General features: G+C 54.3%; 1 pseudogene across 1 annotated transcript; it reads left to right on the top strand.

The window, feature by feature from the left end:
• Positions 1-10,006: 10,006 nt before the first annotated feature.
• LOC307070088 (phosphoethanolamine/phosphocholine phosphatase-like) lies at positions 10,007-13,744 on the top strand (annotated as a pseudogene). The gene is made up of 4 exons: positions 10,007-10,740; positions 11,617-11,688; positions 13,485-13,569; positions 13,629-13,744. The product of its transcript is annotated as a phosphoethanolamine/phosphocholine phosphatase-like (transcript).
• The last annotated feature ends 5,826 nt before the right edge of the window (positions 13,745-19,570 follow it).

The raw sequence follows: 19,570 nt of genomic DNA, 5'->3' as shown, positions 1-19,570 counted from the left end.
ATCAGGTCTTTAGTTGGCATAAGAGGCTCGACTTTAGCTAAAGACAGGGTTACGTTAAGGTATAGGTATAGTGTCAGGAAATGACCTGGGGATAGTGTGAATACCACAGTTACTGAGAGTATCAGGTCCTTGTTTAGAACCAGTTTCAGGGGTTCAGGTAGGGATCGCCTGGGAGCCTGTCTTAGGGAGAGCGACAGGGCCTGAGTGAGGCCTAGCATCAGGCCCTTAGCTAGGGACACTCTCAGGGCATGACTTAGGAGCAGCATTAAGGCCTTTGTAGGATGAGCAGTAGGGTCTTAGTTAAAGACATGATCAGGGCCTGAGTTAGGAGTACGTTCAGGGCCTTAGGTAGGGAGAGTGTCAGGGCCTTAGTTAAGACTAGCATCAGAGCCTTTGTTAGGTATCGTCTCAGGGCCTGAGTTATGAGTAGTGTCAGGGCCTTAGTTAGGGACAGTGTCAGGACCTGAGATAGGAGTAGTGTGAAGGCTTTAGTTAGGGCTAGTTTCAGGGCCTGATTTAGCAGTAGTCAGGGCCTTAGTTAGGGACAGCATTAGGACTTCAGGTAGGATAAGAGGCAGGACATTAGCTGCGGACTGAGTCAGGTTACAGGCTAGGCATAACGTCAGGAAATGAGCGAGGGATAGTTTGAAGGCCTTAGTTATTCAGATCATCAGGGCCTTATTTAGGACCTGCGTCAGGGTCTTATCTAGGGGCAGTGTCCGTGCAAGGCTTAGGAGTAGCACCAGTACTTCTGTAAGATCAGCATCAGGGTCTTTGTTAAAGACATTATCAGGACCTCTGTTAGGGACAGCCTCAGGGCCTCTCTTAGGGACAGTTTCAGGAACTTAGTAAGAGATTGGTCAGGATATAAGCTTAGGATAGTGTCAGGACTTTAGATATTGGCAGCAGCAGGGCCTTTATTAGGGACAGTGTCAGGGCCTGATTTAGAACTAGCATCAGTGCCTCTGTTAGGAACAGTGTCAGGGCCTGTTGTAGGTGTAGTATCAAGGCCTTATTTAGGGACAGTGTCAGGGCCTGAGTTAAGTGTAGCATCAGGGCCTTAGTTAGGAATAGTGTCAAGGCCTTAGTTAGGGTTACCATCAGTGCCTTCGTTAGGTATCGTGTCAGGGCCTGAGTTAGTAGTAGTGTCAGGGCCTCAGGGACAGTGTCAGGGCCTGAGTCATTAGTAGTGTCAAGGCCTTCGTTAAGGACAGTGTCAGGGCCTGAGTTAGGATTAGCATCAGAGCCTTCGTTAGGTACCGTGTCAGGGCCTGAGTTAGGAGTAGTGTCAGTGCCTTTGTTTCGGACAGTGTCAGGGCCTTGGTTAGAACTAGCGTCAGAGCCTTTGTTAGTTATAATGTCAGGGCAGATTTAGGAGTAGTGTCAGGGCCTTAGTTAGGGACACTGTCATGGCCTGAGGTAGGTGTAGTGTCAGGGCCTTAGTTAGGGACAGTGTCAGTGCCTTAGTTAGGAACAGCATCAGAGCCTTTTTTAGGTATCGTGTCATGGCCTGAGTTATTAGTAATCTCAGGCCTTACTTAGGGACAGTGTCATTGCCTTGGTTAGGACCAGCATCAGAGCCTTTGTTAGGGACAGTGTCAGGGTCTTAGTTAGGACTGGGGTCAGGGCCTTCTGTTAGGTACTGTCAGGGACTGAGTTAGCCATAGTGCTAGGTCCTTAGATGGGGACAGTATGAGGTCCTGACTTTGGACCAGCATCTAGGCCTTAGTTTGGGACAGTGTCAGGGCCTTGGTTAGGAGTAGCATCAGAGCCTTCTGTTAGGTACAGTGTCAGGGCCTGAGTTAGGAATAGTGTTAGGGCCTTTGTTAGGGACAGTATCAGGCCCTGACGTTGGACCAGCATCTAGGCCTTAGTTAGGGACAGTGTCATGGCCTTGGGGCTAAATTCACGGCCTGATTTAGGCACAGCATCAGGGCTTTAGTTGCCATAAGAGGCTCAACTTTAGCTAAAGATAGAGTTAGGTCAATATCTAGGTATAGTGTCAGGAAATGACCTGGAGATAGTGTCAATACCATAGTTACTGAGAGTACCAGGGGCCTTGTTTAGAAACAGTGTTAGGGCTTCAGGTAGGGACAGCGTCAGAGCCTGACGTAAGGAGAGCGACGGCCTGAGTGAGGCCTAGCATCAGGCCCTTAGCTAGGGACACTCTCAGGGCATGACTTAGGAGCAGCATTAGGGCCTTTGTAGGATGAGCAGTAGGGTCTTAGTTAAAGACATGATCAGGGCCTGAGTTAGGAGTAGGTTCAGGGCCTTAGGTAGGGAGAGTGTCAGGGCCTTAGTTAAGACTAGCATCAGAGCCTTTGTTAGGCATCATGTCAGGGCCTGTGTTATGTGTAGTGTCAGGGTCTTTGTAAGGGACAGTGTCAGGACCTGAGTTAGGAGTAGTTTGAAGGCTTTGGTTAGGGCCAGTGTCAGGGCCTGAGTTAGGAGTAGTCAGTGACTTAGTTAGGGAAAGCATTAGGGCTTCAGGTAGGATAAGAGGCAGGACATTATCTACAGATCGAGTCAGGTTATGGGCTAGGGAAAATGTTAGGAAATGAGCGAGGGATAGTTTGAAGGCCTTAGTTATTCAGAGCATCAGGGCCTTATTTAGGACCAGCGTCAGGGCCTTATCTAGGGAAAGTGTCAGGCCAGGCTTAGGAGCAGCACAATTGCCTCTGTAGGATGAGCATCAAGGTCTTTGTTAAAGACATTCTCAGGGCCTATGTTAGGGACAGCCTCGGGGCCTCACTTAGGGACAGCGTCAAGGCTTACATCAGGAGAGTTCTAGGACGTTATTAAGACATTCGTTAGAATATATTGTCAGGATAGTGTCAGGACTTTAGATATTGATGGCAGCAGGGCCTTAGGGTCAGTGTCAGGGCCTTGCGACTAGCATCAGAGCCTTCAAAGGAATCGTGTGAGGGCCTGTGTTAGGAGTAGTGTCAGTGCTTTAGTTTGGGCCAGTGTCAGGGCCTGAGTTAGGTGTAGTGTCAGGGCCTTAGTTAGGGACAGTGTCAGGGCCTTAGTTAGGACTAGCGTCAGAGCCTGAGTTAGGAGTAGTGTCAGGGCCTTAGGACTAGCGCCAGGGCCTTCTGTTACGTACAGTGTCAGAACCTGAGTTAGGAATAGTGTTAGGGCCTTAGTTAGGAATAGTATCAAGCCCTGACCTAGGAGAGGCATCTAGGCCTTAATTAAGGACAGTGTCACGGACTTGGGACTAAATTCAGGGCCTGAGTTAGGCGCAGCATCAGGGCTTTAGTTATCATCAGAGGGAGGACATTAGCTAGTGACAGGGTCAGGTTAACATCTAGGGATCGTGTCACGACGTTAGTTACTGAGAGTACCAGGGCCATTTTTAGAACCAATGTCAGGGCTTCAGGTAGGGACAGCGTGAGAGCCTGACTTAGGGAGAGTGACAGGGTCCGAGTGAGGCCTAGTGTCATGCCCTTAGCTGGGGACACTGTCAGGTCATGACTTCGGAGGAGCATCAGGGCCTTTGTAGGATCAGTATTAGGGTCTTAGTTAAAAACATGATCAGGACCTGAGTTAGGGTTAGGGTTAGGGTTAGTGTTGGGTTAGGGTTAAGTTTAGGGTTAGGGGTTAGGGTACGGCTACAGGTTAGGGTTAGGGTAGGGGTTAGGGTACAGGTTAGGGTATGGGTTAGGGTACGGGCTAGGGTTAGGGTACATTTTATGGTGTGGAGCAAGGGTGTCATGAAGGGAGTGGCTTGGGGTCAGGAGGCAGTGTAGACTGTTTCGTGGGAGAGTCTTGCACGCCTGTGACATTTCGTTCTCGGGGTCAGCATGGCAGCGCGGATCCACCATCTGCCCATTTCTCTGTTCCTTCATCGCTCACTCATTCCCTTGCTCATTTGTTCATTGACCCTCTCGATCCGCGACTTGAGCAGTTACTAAGGGTGTACTGTCTGCAGCAAAACACAGGACGCAGAGGGCCCGAGAGATCTGGCCGTCGGTAAGACTCAGGCCTGCTCAGCACATCACTCACAGTGAGCCCGGGAGTGAACTGTGCACCAGGGCGGGGGCTCCAGGGGGACGAGAAGACCATGGAACTGGGGTGTTGCCGCTTCCCGCCTCCTCTCCCTCAGGCTCCCTGGCCTGCCCTCATCCCTGTGGCGCAGCTCTGTGATTGGTCACCCTTTGTGTGGTAGAGGCCTGGAGGAGATGGTCAGTGTCCTCATGGGAGGATCCTGCTGCCCACAGAGCATCTGGGACTCTGAATCCAAGTTCAGCAAGGGGAATACTCTGGAGCTTTCTGACCCTCCAGGCCCCAAAAGCCTGGGAGCTTGGCTGGGCTCCTGTATCCACTTCTTATGCATTCTTTCTGGATCCCCCATCCCATCACAGTGAGGATCCAGAAGGTGCTGTGTGAGGCCCTTTCCAGTCTGGGCAGCACCAGGGCCCTGGGGCTCTTCCAGGCCCAGAGCATCTGTGTGTGTGTTCCAGTGCAGTGAAAAATTGACAGTTTTCACACAGTGTAGAACAAGCCTGGCTGTTATTTATGGTTCGTGTTGTATGTGATTTTTCATGGTCTTGGAGAGTCCTATCATTTTTTGATGCATCAGCACATTTGCCCACAACACATGCTTGAGTCCCCAGGCTCAGGGGGTATCCTGGGCTCTCTGGTCAGGAAGGCCCAGTCAGACTGAGGGGAGACTGACCACACCCAAGGCCTGGTCCTTGTCAGGCAGAGGGCAGGAGAGAGTCCAGTTGAGGCAGGATTGAGGCTCATTCCAGGAGGGTCATCCTGACTGTGGTCTAAAGAGATGCTGCTGCTTTTGGGAATATTTTTTTCTAGAGGAGAAAAACAGAGATGTTGTATAGAGCATGACTTGGACTAACAGACAAAGGTAAGTCTGTGCAGGCCTGCGAGAGGGGATCATGTCTCCCTGATCTTCATGGACTGTAGACCCAGCACCTCCCCAATCAGCCCCAGGTGGAGCAGCATTAAGACATACAAGAAGTGGACTTGGGTCAGACTGCAGCTTTGTGATTGTGCACAGAGATGGCTGACTGTTTCCCAACTCCAGGGTTCTAGAACTGGAGCCTCTGGAAGGCATAGGCATTCAGGAATATGGTGAAGTGCTTATGGAAGAGTAGTTAGCAAAATGTAAGCCTCAGCCCACAGCAAGATACCATGCAAGATAACACAAGACCCCCAGTCCAGAAGTAGCACAGACATGACCTGCAACTGACACTCAGACTTGCTTCTCCCACGAGGGGCTGGGGCAGCGGAAGGCTCAGCTGAGGAAGCTGAGCAGGCTGGGTCTGTACCCCACGACTGGGCAGGGCAGAGCGTGCTTGAGCCTTCAACTAGCCTCTGTGACAGATGCAGGGCCGTGACCATCTTTATTTCCCAGGGACCATCTGCTGTCTCCTCGTTCTTGGGGAGGGTGAAACAAAAACAAACTTTATGAAATTTCCTGAGCTTTTGTATGTATGTGTGTGTATTACGTGAGTGTGCACAAGCACGTGCATGTGTGTGCTGTCTGTGCACAGGTCTGTGTACACCCGAGTGCATGTGAGTGTGTTTATGTGCAGGCAGGCACATATGTGTGTATGCACGTGTTTTTGCATGTGCAGCACATGTGATTGTGTGCATGTGTGTGACTGCAGTCCATGTTTGCCTGTGTGTGTGTACATGTGTGTGAATGCAGGTATGCTCGGGCGTGTACGTGCACATATGTGTGTACACGTGCGTGCTGTGGGGGGATGAGGAAGGCATGGAGTTGTTGCTTTCTGGTGCCGCCTTCCCCCACCCTCCCTTTTGCTGTTGCCTCAGCACTTTGTGGTGAAGTGTAGAGACTCAAAAGGAGGACCACTACCCGCTACCGTGAGTGATATGCCTGCTCATCCTCACGGTCATCCATCTGTCCAGTAAACACCCCTGAGCCTGTGCCATGTGCTGGGGCCTGGGGTCCACAGTGAAGCAGGCGCATGCTCTCAGCTGTGCTCAGCCCAGCCGGGCGTGGGACAGAGGAGCTGCAGGCCAGGTGTGTCTGTGGAGGGAGAGGTTACCTCTGGCTGGTGGGTCAGCGGAGGTGGCAGCTGAGCTGAACCGAAGGAGCGGGGTGGACGGAGCTCGCTCTAGAGGAGGGTGGGGGCAGGGGGCAGGGGAAGGGGCTGGGTGCCTGGCTCGTGGGGAGGACGCATCGCAGAGGGGCTGCAAGGGTGGCCAGACAGCTAGCTTTGACTTCGTTTTATAGACAGAACAGTTTTGGAACCAGAGTGACAGGATCAGGCCCACACATTTCCTCTGGTGGCGGCTGAGGGGTTTGATGGTAGAAGAGAGAAGCTGGGCCGAGGAACAGGGGTGACGGTAGGGGCTGTGCCTCCACCAGGCTTCCAGCCTCTTTTTTGTGGTCCCTTGGGTCCACAAGGTTATCACGCACCTTGCGTGAGGCCGGAATGGGGCTTCCTCTTCATTCCCTCTTTGCCAGAAGTAAACGCAACACAGTTTGGAGTTGGTGAGACTGAGGGGGCCATCTTTCAGGAAAGGCAAGCATCAGCGTTGGCTGGGGTGCCCACCCGGAGACAAGGGGGACCCTTAGCCAGACCCGCAGACCCCGGGGAAGGACACAGTGTGCTCAGAGAGGCAGGGATAGTCAGGAAAGCCAGGTGTGCAGAGAAGGCTCGGCCAAGGGGGCCCTGGGGGCTCAGACACTCAGGAAGTGAGGGGAGGGGCAGCCAGACAGCCGTGAATGAGGCCCAGGGGTCGACGGACCAATGGTCGTGCTGTGTGCAGGGTGGACACACAGGGCCCGAGGCTCTTCTGTAGGGAACGTCTCCTGGCTGCAGTGGGCTCTGGAAATTGTCTGCGGGTTGCCACGCCTTCTGGGGCTCTCCGGCCCAGGCCCCAGCCGGGAGCTGCCTGTCCAGCCTACTCTGGCTCCACCTCCAGACTGCGCAAGGCTGGGCGGGCGGGATGGGCTCCTCGTGCCTCAGTTGCCATGACCTGTAACATTTCCTTTCCAGTTGCCAGATTCATTGTAAGGATATATTTACAGTTTCTTGCATTGTCTTGCACCACCCGTTGACTTAGGGAAGAACTCTCTTAGTAGGTTGGCCTGCAAGGTGTGCTACTTCAGAGCTTCCATCTGACATACTCTTCCCTGCCCGAAATGCAAACACAGCACACACTCCCTGCCTGATTTGGGAATGATGACACCTCACCTCTCACCCCTCCTGCCGTCTCCTGCCCGCACTCCAATCTCAAGGACACTTCAGTTCCACATCTGACTCCCGACCCCTCCAGCTGGTTGGGGACAGGCAGCCTCATGAGACAGTGCACACAAAGTTTTCTGGCCGGGCTGTGAGGATGGGGACCAGGTCCCACCTGTGCCAATGAAGCAGGCGTCTCACCTGGATTTGTCTCCGGGCTCTTGAAGGTGGACTGAAGGTCAGACAGTCCAGAGGCCAAGGGCCCCAGAGGAGGGGGGTGTGGGCGCAGGTAGACCAGGAGCAGCTGCCCATCTGGTCAGGAGAGTCCAACAACCCAGGGCTTTCTGGTTCCTGGGGGGAGGAGAGGGCAGAGGCAGTGGGGGCCCAAAGACAGGTCCTGCTTCACCTCTGGATGGAGCCACTCAGCTGAGCCCAGGTTTTGAGGGATTAGAGTTAAAGGATGCAGGCTGGAGGGCCAGGGTTAGAGGGTCAGGTTAGATGGTCTGAGTCAGGGTCAGGGTAAGGGTTGGGAGGTTTACAGGTCAAGTCGAGTATCTAGGGGCTAGGGGTTAGGAGCCTTAGGGTTTAGGATTAGAGATGAGGAGGTTAGGGTTAGGGAGTGAACAGTAGAGATTTGGGCGTTAGGGTTAGTGGGTTAGTGTTAAGCACAGCTGGCTCACGGCCCCCCTAACCCCACACCTCTGAGTCCTGTAGGGTGGACAGGACTTGCCCGGGGTCACTCACGAGTGTGGGGTTCACCTGGACCGCTGGTTATCTACCCCCGTCCTGGAACCTGATGGCAGAAGAATGAAATGTCTGCTCTGGTCACTGACTGTTTCAAATCCAACTCAACCTCAGTCAACGGCTGTTAGGGCCTCAGAAGCCCACAGGGTTTCCTCCTACCATCTGAACTGGAGAGAGTAGTGCTGGCCCCACTTGGCCTGGGCAGCCTGGGTCCAGCACAGGCCTGACTGAGCTCACTCCATGGTCATGTTATGAATTTATACAGAACTTGGTGCAGCGACCTACCAGCCCCCAGGTGCTGCCTCCTGAGGGCTGGTGAGGCCCTCCTGGGACCGCAGGCATCCTTTGTCCCATCTGAGTGGGCATCAATAGACATCAAGTCTCAGGACAGCCCTTGACCTCTGACCATCCAGGCAGTCATCTGTGGTCCTCCAGCCCAAGCCAGTCCGGTCCCTGTCAAGTCTCTGTGGCTAATTACTGAGCTGCCCTTGCTGCTGGGCAATTGAACAGCTACCTGGGCAGCACAGACAGCCCTTTGGGATGTTTCAGTTACTAACATCCTTGTGGTTGAGAAAAGGGCCTCCCCCTCACAGGCTCATAGCCTGCCAAGCGAGGTAATAACCGTCTAAACATTTGAGTGCGTCCCTGACACAACAGCCATACAGCAGACCATGGCCTTGCAATCCTTTGGGCTTCCAGCTGTAACAAACTTTTGATATTCATACTCATTAAGAGTCAAAGATACGGGAGCAACTGGGCCACCCAATGGACAGTTTCACACTGAGATCGCATGGTCTTGGAGATCCACATGCACCCATGTGGTCTCTGAAAGCTGCCAATGATGGATTCCATGATACGGCATAATCCTTGAGCCTCCCACTGCTTCATTGAGCAAGAATTTCCTAACCACCATAGCATTTAGTCTCTGCTCTTTGTAAAGGAGGGAGGAGACTGGATAAATGAGCAGTATTGTTCTTGGGGGATGGGTGAGTCATGTGGCCAGGGGGCAGGTGTGACTCCTGGGCTCCCGCCACCAGAGACATCAAGGAGGGCTGTGCCTTTTGCAAGAGGAAGAGGTTCTTGCTGTTGTGGGCGGACAGCAAGAGCACTGGATGGGTGGCTGCAGCCCCTGACCCTAAATCAGCCCCTTCCTTCCTTGGCCTTCAGATCCCACAGCTGTGCAGTGGGCCGTCAGTGGTGTGGAATCTGCCGCTTTCCCCAAGCCAGCATCTGTTCTCATGCCAAAGCCCAGAGCCTCAGCTTTCCTTTGGGAACTTCTTATCTGTTTCCAGTCCAAACAGTTCCAGAGGGCTGATGCTACCCACCTTGAAGATGGGCATATGATCCACATCTAGCCAATCCCATGTTCCATCCTGTGGGTGCTCTGATGGGTTCAAGGACGATGCTATGACCCAAAACCAGGCCAATGACGTTTATTTTATTTTAATTTTTGGCCATGCTGTGCACGCAGGATTTTAGTTCCCTGACCAAGGATCGAACCTGTGCCCCCTACATTGGGAGTACAGAGTCTTAACCACTGGACCACCAGGAAAGTCCCTTCCCCTCACTTTCAAAACTGCTATGGATTTAAAGCACACAAGATGGTTGTGATATGAGTGGCCTTTTCAGTATGACTTCTTTGACTTAGAATGTTTTCAGTGTTTATCCATGTTGTAACATGGATTATCAGTGCTTCATTCATTTTTTAAATTGTGTTTAAAAACACATAACATGGGGATGGGGGCCAAGTGGAGGGAACGGCCCAGATGCACAGCATTCATGGACCCTCTGGACTGGAAGGACTCGTGAGAGCTGGAGCCCAGAAATCCGGGAACGGATAAGACACAGCGTCCCCTCCAATTCTCGTGAGCACCCCTTGCTCCATCCTGCGCCCAAATACCTCAGCTAGGCCCTCTCCCCACTCTTGACACTCCAGACTCAGCCGGGACAGACCTCCACAGCCGCCGCTCCCCACCCTGCAGGAGGAGCTCAGAGGTCCTGTCCCCCTTTCCTCTGAGGGACTCTTTGGTGACCACAGAAGGATTTGGTCGCTCAGGACAAAGCTGGTAGAGGAGAGCGGGATGGCTGCGCCCGGCGCGCCACGCTTCCTCCTGACCTTCGACTTGGACGAGACTATCGTGGACGAAACCAGCGACGACTCAGTCGTGCGCGTGCCGCGGCGGGCCAGCGGCTGCCTGAGAGCCTGTGTGCCACCTAGCGCGAGGGCTTCTACAACGAGTGCATGCAGCACGTCTTCCAGTACCTGGGCGAGCAGGGCGTGCGGCCGCGGGACTTGCGCGCCATCTACGAGGCCATCCCCCTGTCGCCCGGCACGGGCGAGCTGCTGCAGTTTGTGGCCAAGCAGGGCGCCTGCTTTGAGGTTATTCTCATCTCAGACTCCAACACCTTTGGCATGGAGAGTGTGCTGTGCGCCGCCGGCCACCACGGCCTGTTCCACCACATCTTCAGCAACCCGTTGGGGCCCGACCCTTGGGGGCTGCTGGCGCTGCAGCCCTTCCACACGCACAGCTGCGCTCGCTGCCCCGCCAACATGTGCCAGCACAAGGTGCTCAGCGACTATCTGCGCGAGCAGGCCCACGACGGCGTGCCCTTCGAGTGCCTTTTGTACGTGAGCAACGGCGCCAACGACTTCTGCCCCACGGGGCTGCTGGCAGGCGGTGAAGTGGCCTTCCTGCGCCACCACTACCCCATGCACCGCCTTATGCAGGAGGCGCAGAAGGCCGAGCCCAGCTCCTTCCTCGCCAGGGTGGTGCCCTGGGAAATCTCCACTGAAGTGCGCCTACACCTGCATCAGGTGCTGAGGACGTGGCCTGCAGGGGCCACCTGGGCGGGGAGGGGGTGGGGCGGTGGGGGTCGGGAAAGAGAAAGCTAGTTTTATTACTCCCTTTCCCTTTCGTTTTGGTATATCCCTCCGGGATTTCCCGGAATCCCAGGTTGGTCCATTTGGGGACTGGAGGAGGGAGTTGGGAGCTGTCCCCATCTGTGCAGTTAACCCAGCTTGGCTGCCTCCCCCATTCCCACTGCAAGCGAATTCCGGAGTCTGGCCGCACCAGGGTGGTGCGCATATCTGAGCAGGCAGCAGTGTTTCCACAAACCTTGTCCTCCCAGCTGGGAGGACAGGGTTCCCTGTCAGGGTCAAGAAGGAACATGTCCCGCTGCGGTGCAGCTAACTGTTGCCTTGGGCTGCATGGCCTCCCTCCTCCAGTTTTCTGTCCAGGGGACCCAGGCCCCGAAATGCACCACCCTGACCTCCCCCGCACCGGACTCCTCGCAGAGAGAGGTGGCGCTCCTTGCTGATGGTCCCAGGCCTAGATCTTGCTTTACCTACTGTGACCCTACACTACACTCCTTGCCTCCCCCCCCGCCCCGCCCACCCTGTTAGCATCCCCACAGGATAAAAAGCTAGAGGGAATAGTCACCTCATGTTGGTGGAAAGAGGTAGCACACTGTTCCGGGGCTCGGTTCTGGCCAGCCAGGGACCACACAGAGCCCGAAGATGTCTCCTTGCACCCCAGCCTCGTCTATGCAGCAAGAAACCAGGGACTTAACCAAAGTCGCCCCACTGACTGGGCCTTTTGAGTCCCTCTCCTCCCGTATGGAACAGAAAGCCATGATGCTTTAAAGCAGAGCCAGTGGAAACCCAAGGCCCACCTCCCTCTTGTGGTTTCAGAGCTGTGAAGGAGGTGAAGGGGCGGAGGTGAGCAAGGTGTCTCACGCTGCCATCTCGGGGGATGAGGGCGAGGTGATCTCTGCTCTCAGAGAGCCCCACCTAAGTGAGGGAGCTGGTCCCCACTCTTGGAGGAGTGCCCAGCCTGGGGAACCAAGACTGAATACATAACAAAGCAGGCAACAGGGAAAAGAGCAGGGTGCGGCCCACCTTCGCAGAGGGGCACGGGTCTAGTGTGGAGGGCTCAGTGAGCACCGAGGAGATGGGAGATACTGCTGCTTAGGGCAGGCAGAGGAGGCTCAATGAGCGGGAGCCTTACAAGTGGGTTGCGTTTCAGTCCCTCGGCCCGCTAGCCCTGCAGGGCCCTCATCAGGAGGTCATCAGAATTTTATTCAAAGTTGGCATTTGCAGCTGAGACCCTGTCTTGCATGGCGTAAGGGTTCCCTGTGGGTAAGGTCACCAAACTCCTTGGCTTCCAGTTTTTTCCTGTCTCCAGCAGGCCTCTGGGTACCTCCTCTGTCTTTACCAGGACGCCATCCCACTGCAATGGGGGGAAGGAACAGACACAGCTCACAGCCCAGGAGGCGTGCCGGACTGGTCCAGTGTTGACTGGAGCAGGCTTTGGTGTGGGACTCAAGAGGCTCACTCAAGGCGGTGCTTGGGTCAGCATCCCAGAGGTCCCAGGCTGTCAGCAGCTGGGCTGCACATAGTTCCCGGGGAAGAATCCAAACCCCTCTGAGCCGATGCCCTCACAGCAGCCATCGGAGTAGTGGCGGGTGATGCAGATAATGGTGCCCTCAGAGAAGGAGAGTTCATTGTCCTTCTGGCGGGTGTATGGGTACAGTGTCATTACTGCAGGGCGGGAGGAGAGGGGTGCCATGAGATGTGCCTCCTGCCCCGCCATAGGGATGCTTGTGCCCACATACTGGACTCTAGGGGGCAATGTGGGGAGTGGGGCAGGAGATGCCTTCTTCAAAGCCCCAGGACTCCTCCCAGCTGAGCTAATATTCAGTATCAGGCCAGCTGCTTCCCTCCTCTGTGGGGGTGCGGTGGCGTGGAATAAAAGGCTCCACAAGGGTGGCACAGGCCATCCCCTCCACTCCAAGAAACTTCAGTGTTTGAGAGCAGGGCCCCAGGATCTACCCATGTTTTGTAATCTGCTTTCAGCCCCCGTTCATCCTGGTCTTCCCACAATGTCTCTGGCAGGTGCTGGAGGTATTGCTCAGTAGGTGCTCTAGCAGGTGTTCAGTAAATACAGTAACATTGAATAGTGTAGACTTCGCCGAGTGAGCCTTGGGCAAGTCACTTAGTTCAACCTCTCAGGTTCAGCTTCGTCTGTTAAATGGGAGTGTGAAGATCCTAGGAGGTTAAGTAAAAGTGAGAAAATGGATGAGAAGCTTTGACTCTGGGGTCTGGTATAAAGCAGGGGCTAAATTATGTTAAACCCCCCCACATAACATAACATTTACCATTTAAATCATTTTGAGCATACAGTTCTATGGCATTAACTACATTCATGTTGTACAAATATTCTCAGCATCCACTTCCGGAACTTACTCATTTTCCCTGTGGGAAATTTTGTATCAGTTTCTCTAAATTTTTGCCAACATTTGTTATTTTTAGCTTTCTTGATTGTAGGCCTTCTAGTGTGTGGAGGGGTCGGCGTTGTGGTGTTAACTTGCATTTCATCACGACTGATGATGATTAACATCTCTTCATGTGCTTGCTGACCATTTATATGTCTTATCTGGAGAAGGATCTTTCAAGTCCTTTTTCCATTTAAAACATTGGGTTGTTTGCTGAGTCCCACCAAGCGCTCCTCCTGGTGGCGTTGGCGGTGAGTCCAGCCTGGAGCGGTCTCCGTGCCACAGGGGCCCATGCCCCGGGGCATCGTTAGCATCCTCTCAGGAGAGGAGACGCCCGACCCCCGGCGCCCGTGCCTGGAGCGCCGAGATCGTGCTGCACCGTGCGGACGCGGCACCGCCCGTGTGGGTCTTGCTCGGCATTGGCTGCAGGTCACCTGAGCGTGGCAGTGGTCTGCGTGCCTCTCCCGGAGGAGCGTGTCCCGGAAGTGGGCGTCCCAGCCAGAGCACACCTGGCGCGGGGCATCCTTGGGGCTCCTAGCTGTTAGCGCCACGTGAGCTGGCGGGGTTCTAGGAAGCCAGCGCCCGGCGGCTGGGAACGACCCATCCCATGGGTCCTTGGCACCCCAGCGGCATCCGAGCGCGGAGCGGAGGGTTACGGACCACAGGTAAGGGGACGGGTTGGTGGGGGTGGGTGGAGGAAGGAACGAGGAATTACACCAGAGCTGTTTGGTACAGGGGCAGAAACAGAAAACTCAGACGTAGCACTGCAGAGGCCATGGGAGTTAAGTTGTAAATGCTGCTGGCTTTCAGTAGCCTGCAGCCATTCTCTTCCTGTAGCTGATGGGATACAAAGCTCTACTGGGTTCTTCGCACGGGATAGTCTTGTTTTGCAGAAATTCAGCTCAGAGCCATCCTTGATGTGTAAGTGTAAGGTCGGATCTTAACAAACAGCATCGCGAAACAGAGGAAAGCTTCAAGTGAGCTTTATTATGGTGCGCTCCTGGGTGACGTTCACTGGTCCGAGAGAAAGGGGCCAGAGAAGTCGCACCCAGGCGAGGGTTGGGCAAAATTTTATAGGGGAAGAAGGGAAAGGAGTGTGGTGAATCTGGGAGGATGCAGGGTATTCCTTATCTGGTGGTCTCTTCGGGTGTCGTGGCACTATGTGGTGCCGGTTACACCAGTCTTGGGACTGCTAGTCCTGTCCCTCGAAAGGCAGGAAGGCTGGGCCGGGTGGAAAGCCCCCAGGTCAGTTCCTGGAACTGGGTGGTCCGGAGAGTTTCGGTCCGATGCAACCTGTGAATCTGATTGCGTTCCCCTGCCTCGGGCCAGTTGGTTGGACCGACATCTTTGGTGTAATGGGGCGGCGTTCTGATCTTTGGCTACTTCATGCTGAATGGGGGCGTCGAAAGGGGAGTCGGGCGACCAGAGGTCCGAGGCTTAGGGGAGACCAGTGGGAGGTTCTGTAGGAAGCAAGGTGTAAGGACCGAGGAACATTTGGTTTGTGGCCACCCGAGAGACTTCTTCCATGCGCCGTCAAAGGAACGTAAGAAAACGGGGTAAACATGAGCAAGATACAGATGAGGATTAAGGGGCCTAAGATTGGTGTTAGCCAGGTATAGAGGGTGGATCGCCACCAATCGGGAATTGGGGAGGCAGACTGTTGGTGTTTGCGTTGGAGTTCTTCTCTTAAGTGATGGAGGGCGTTTACAGCAGCATTTCTCCCATAGGAAGAGGCAAGTACCTCCTTTGTTGGCCGTCAGGAGATCCACGGCTCATCGATTCTGGAGAGTGACTCAGGCTATGGAGGTGATTTGGCGCTGGAGAGAGGAGATGGAGGCGGCGGAGCCTTCAATGGCTAGCTGGAGTTTATGTTCTAAGTCGCGGGATGTTGAAACACTATGTGTTAGAGCTCCCCCCTCCTCCCGAGGCCTGCAGCGACCAGGGAGGAGGCGAGAGAGATACCTGTAACCAGAGGAAGAAAGATAGCTCTTTTCTGTCGGGTAAAGGGCGGCGTGATTAGCGAGGAAAATTCGGCTTGGGTATACAGTGTGAGTTGTGGGACGAGAGTAATGGGGATACATGGGAAGGGGGAGGAAGAATTGATCTCTTTTGTGAAGGAACCATTGCACCACAAAAACATGCCTGGTGGTGCTTCAATTGGTGTGTTTACCGTGAGGGATATGTTGCAAAGAAACCCAGTATCAGCTAGATTTGGGCGGCTGCTGTAACAGATGGTGAGATTTTTTTGAATCAGGGAATATGGGGACTTTTAACGGGGAAAAAGGTGGATTTGGGGATGTGTAGGAAGTAGAATTGAAGGGCTGGTCGAGTGGGACAGCAGCCAAGGGTGGCCGGCCAAGTGAGGCACATAGAAAGCAGTCGGAGATGTTACCTATTCCTGTGTGGTTTAGTATCTGTAGTGTTTGTTTGGTCAGTTTGGCTGCTGCTGCTAGGGCTCGAAGGCATTGTTGCCATCCCCAAATGGTTGGGTCTAGCTGTTTGGAGAGGTAAGCCACGGGGTGGTAGGAAGGCCCTACAGGCTGGGCAAGGAGTCCAGTGGCTATTCCGGCCCATTCATCCACAAAAAGGTGAAAAGGTCGGTTTGGGTTGGGCAGAGAAAGGGGAGGAAAAGATATCAGAGCGTTACGGAGGTTGACAAAGGCCTGTTGAACGGCGGAAGGAGAGGTGAGGGGTCCTTGAGGGGTTTCTTTAGCGGCTAGATACAAGGGTTTAGCAAGGAGAGCAAAGTTGGGGATCCAGTGTCGGAAAAATCCTATAAGGCCCAAAAAGGAGAGAATTTGTTCCACTGTTTCCGGAGGCTGGAGTTCACGGATAATCCGGGTGTGATCGGCTGTTCGATCTTTTGTGGTAGGGGTAAGGTGGAGCCCCAGGTAGGTTCCAGAAGATACAGATAACTGAGCCTTGCCTTGGGAGACCCGATAACCGCGAGAGCCAAGGTAATTGAGGAGATCTGCAGTATGTTGTTTTGAGAGGCTGAGAGATGGGCTCAAAGGATGAGGTCATCTACATATTGAAGGAGTGTGCTGGGGGTTCGGGAGCAGGAAGTGAGGTCCCGTTCCAGCGCCTGACCAAAGAGGTGAGGACTGTCGTGGAAGCCCTGGGGAAGAACTGTCCAGGTGAGCTGACTGGAAGTATGAGTATCCGGATCCGTTCAGGTAAAGGCGAAGAGGAAATAGGAGTCGGGATGTAGGTGGATAGTGAAAAAGGCATCTTTGAGATCCAGAACCATAAAGTGGGTTGTGGATGGGGGGATATGGGAGAGCAAGGTGTATGGGTTTGGTACTAGTGGGTGGAGAGGAATTATGGCCTCACTGATTAGTCGGAGGTCCTGGACCAGGCGATAATCCTCAGAGGCCTTGCAGACAGGCAGGATGGGGGTGTTGCAGTGAGAGTCAGTGGGGATAAGGAATCCCTGGTTTAGGAGTCTGGTGATAATAGGTAGTAGGCCCCTAAGGTGAGTCTCAGAGATGGGAAATTGGGGCCTTGATGGAAATTTGGAGGGGTCCTTTAGGCGGATGAGGACGGGGGAATGGTGTGTTGCTGTTATGGGCTTAGAAGTATCCCAGACTTGGGGATTCATTGGGTTCAGTGTGGTTGGAAGAGGGGGATAAGAAAGGGAGGGTTCTAGAGACAGGCCGAGAAGAGGAAGCAGGAGTTGGGAAGAGGGGACCTTAGGGTCAAGTCTAACCAGCTGGAGGGAGGCCCCTAAGTGGAAAAGGACATCTCGGCCTAGGAAGGGAACTGGGCAGGTTAGTATGACTAAGAAGGAATGAGTAAAAGGGAGTCCTTCGATATGACATGGGAGTGGACCGGTCTGGAGTGGGAAGGGTGGTTTGCCATCAATACGCATGACCGAGATCTGGGAAGGAGAAACTGGCTCGGAATAAGTAGGCAGGACCGAATAGGTAGCCCCCGTGTCCACCAGAAATGAGATGGACTTACCCGCTACCTGTAGTGTTACCCTGGGCTTGGCGATGGTGATGGGGGCCTTCGAGTCTGGGTGCCGTCAGTCAGCCAATCCCAGCAGTTCGAGTGGTAATGCCGTTGGGTCGGCCCACCCCTTGCGTGGAGACGCTGAGGGAGGGCCAGTCGTAGGGCAGTCGCTCTTCCAGTGGCCCGTTAGCCCGCAGCTGGGACAGGGCTTAGAAGGAGGTCGGGGATTGGGACATTGGTGAGCCCAGTGGCCTTCTTTTCCGCATTTGTAGCAGGCCCCTGGTGGGGTTGCCTTTTGAAGACCCCGTGGATGCTGTGATCCATGGGAGATGGCCGGCCCTAGTGCGGCTACAAGAGCTTGGGTTTGGAGGGCCACCTTCTGGTGCATCCGAGCCTGTCGGCCAGATTCTGCCAAATCCTCACAGCCATTGTAGACTTTAAAGGCCATCTTTACCAGATCTCGAATAGGGGTTTGAGGGCCGTCTTCTGCCCGTTTTAATTTCTTTCGGATGTCCGGGGCTGATTGGGTGATAAAATGGGTGGCTAGGATCGCTGCCCCTGCCGGGGTGTTGGGATCCAGCCGGGTGTAGAGAGCTAAGGCCTCTGTAAGTCGATTGAGAAAGATAGCTGGATTTTCGTTAGGTTCTTGGGTTATCTCTTAGTTTTTCAAAATTGACTACCTTATGAGCGGCAGCCTGCATGCCAGCCAGGAGGCATTGGATCATGAGGTCGCGTTTACGACGGCCATCTTGGCTATCCTGAAGAAGTCCAGCCTGGATCGGTGCCAGGTACGGCAGTCGCTCCTACAGCCATGGAGTTGTCAGTAAGGTGAACCTGATCTGCATGGTTTCGGGCAGCAGTTTGAATTCTTTCCCTCTCCTCAGGTGTCAGAGTAGAAGATAGGATCACAAAGATAACCTGCCAGGTTAGATCATAAGCTTGAGAGAGGTAGCAAAATTCTTTGATGTAGCGGGAAGAGTCGGCAGAAAAGGAGCCTAATCCCTTTTCTATTTGAGAGAGATCTTGGAGGGAAAAGGGACCATGAACTCTCCTTCCGCTCCTGCTACCTCCCTCAGAGGGCAGAGGAGATTTGGATCTTGGGAGTTGTGAGAGTGTGTATGTGCACTAATTGGCGAAACAAGGGCCGTGGGAGGAGAAACCGTTGAGGGAGGCGGGGGAGCTGTTGGATGGGCCAGAGCGGGTTCAGGAGGACGGACCGCTTCAGGGTAGGGTGGAGGCTGGAGAGGAGCTCTGGAGGGGGGAGAGGCGAGAGATTTGGGTGGGTCGGCTAGTGGAGAGGGGTCATCGTCAAAGGAAATTAGGGGCAAGATGGATCTGGGAAGTGGAATCATCAATGCAGAGGGAGGGGCGGGAGCGTAAATACCAGAAGGCCTGAACCTAGGGGACCTCGGACCATTTGTCTGTCCTGCGGCAGTAATTATCTAGATCACGGAGGATGTTAAAATTGAAAGTCCCTTCAGGAGGCCATTTTGGATTGATTGTCTAGAGGATATTGTGGCCTGGCCACAGTGGAATAGAAAATAAGCCGTCAGTGACGGAGATCTTGGGAGAATCCGAGGGCTGTAAAATTGGCTAGGAGACACCCCAGGGGCATCTGAGAATCTGGTTTCGATTGCGAGTTTCCCATGACCCCCAGTCGGTTCTTGAGTGAATGGAGAGGGAGAGAGGCGTCCCTGGTCTCAGTCTCCAATTCACGGCACGTCGGAGGGCGGTCAGGCAATTGGGACGTCTCCACAGTCACCTGAGGCCCGGCAGATCATAGGGCGGTGAGGCAATTGGGACGTCTCCACAGTTGCCCGAGGCCCGGAGAGCGGACGGAGGAGTCCGTGGCGCGGCCGCTATTAGGGACAGGGAGTCCGGCGGGTAGGGACTCTGTGGTTTGGAGGGAACAAGGTAGGGGGACTTACCCCGTTTTCTGCCGGATCGTGTGGATGAGTAGAGGTTCCCTAGTTGTCTCCTGGGGGAGGGGAGGAGCGGCCCATGTGGTAACTCGCGGGGCTTGGTACCCCTCCCGGGTTTCGGCACCAAATGTAAAGTCGGATCTTAACAAATGGCATCGCAAAACAGAGGAAAGCTTCAAGTGAGCTTTATTAGGGGGCGCTCCCGGGCGACATTCACTGGTCCGAGAGAAAGGGGCCAGAAAATTCGCACCGGGGCGAGGGTTGGGCAAAATTTTATAGGGGAAGAAGGGAAAGGAGTGTGGTGAATCTGGGAGGGCGCAGGGTATTCCTTATCTGGTGGTCTCTTCGGGTGTCGTGGCACTGTCTGGTGCCGGTTACATAGTCTTGGAACCGCTAGTCCCGTCCCTCGAAAGGCGGAAAGGCTGGGCCGGGTGGAAAGCCCCCAGGTCAGTTCCTGGAACTGGGTGGTCCGGAGAGTTTCGGTCCGATGCAACC

Source organism: Hyperoodon ampullatus, assembly GCF_949752795.1.
Source record: "Hyperoodon ampullatus genome assembly, contig: scaffold_117, whole genome shotgun sequence".
Lineage (NCBI taxonomy): Eukaryota > Metazoa > Chordata > Mammalia > Artiodactyla > Ziphiidae > Hyperoodon > Hyperoodon ampullatus.
This window is presented reverse-complemented; position numbering and strand designations above follow the sequence as displayed.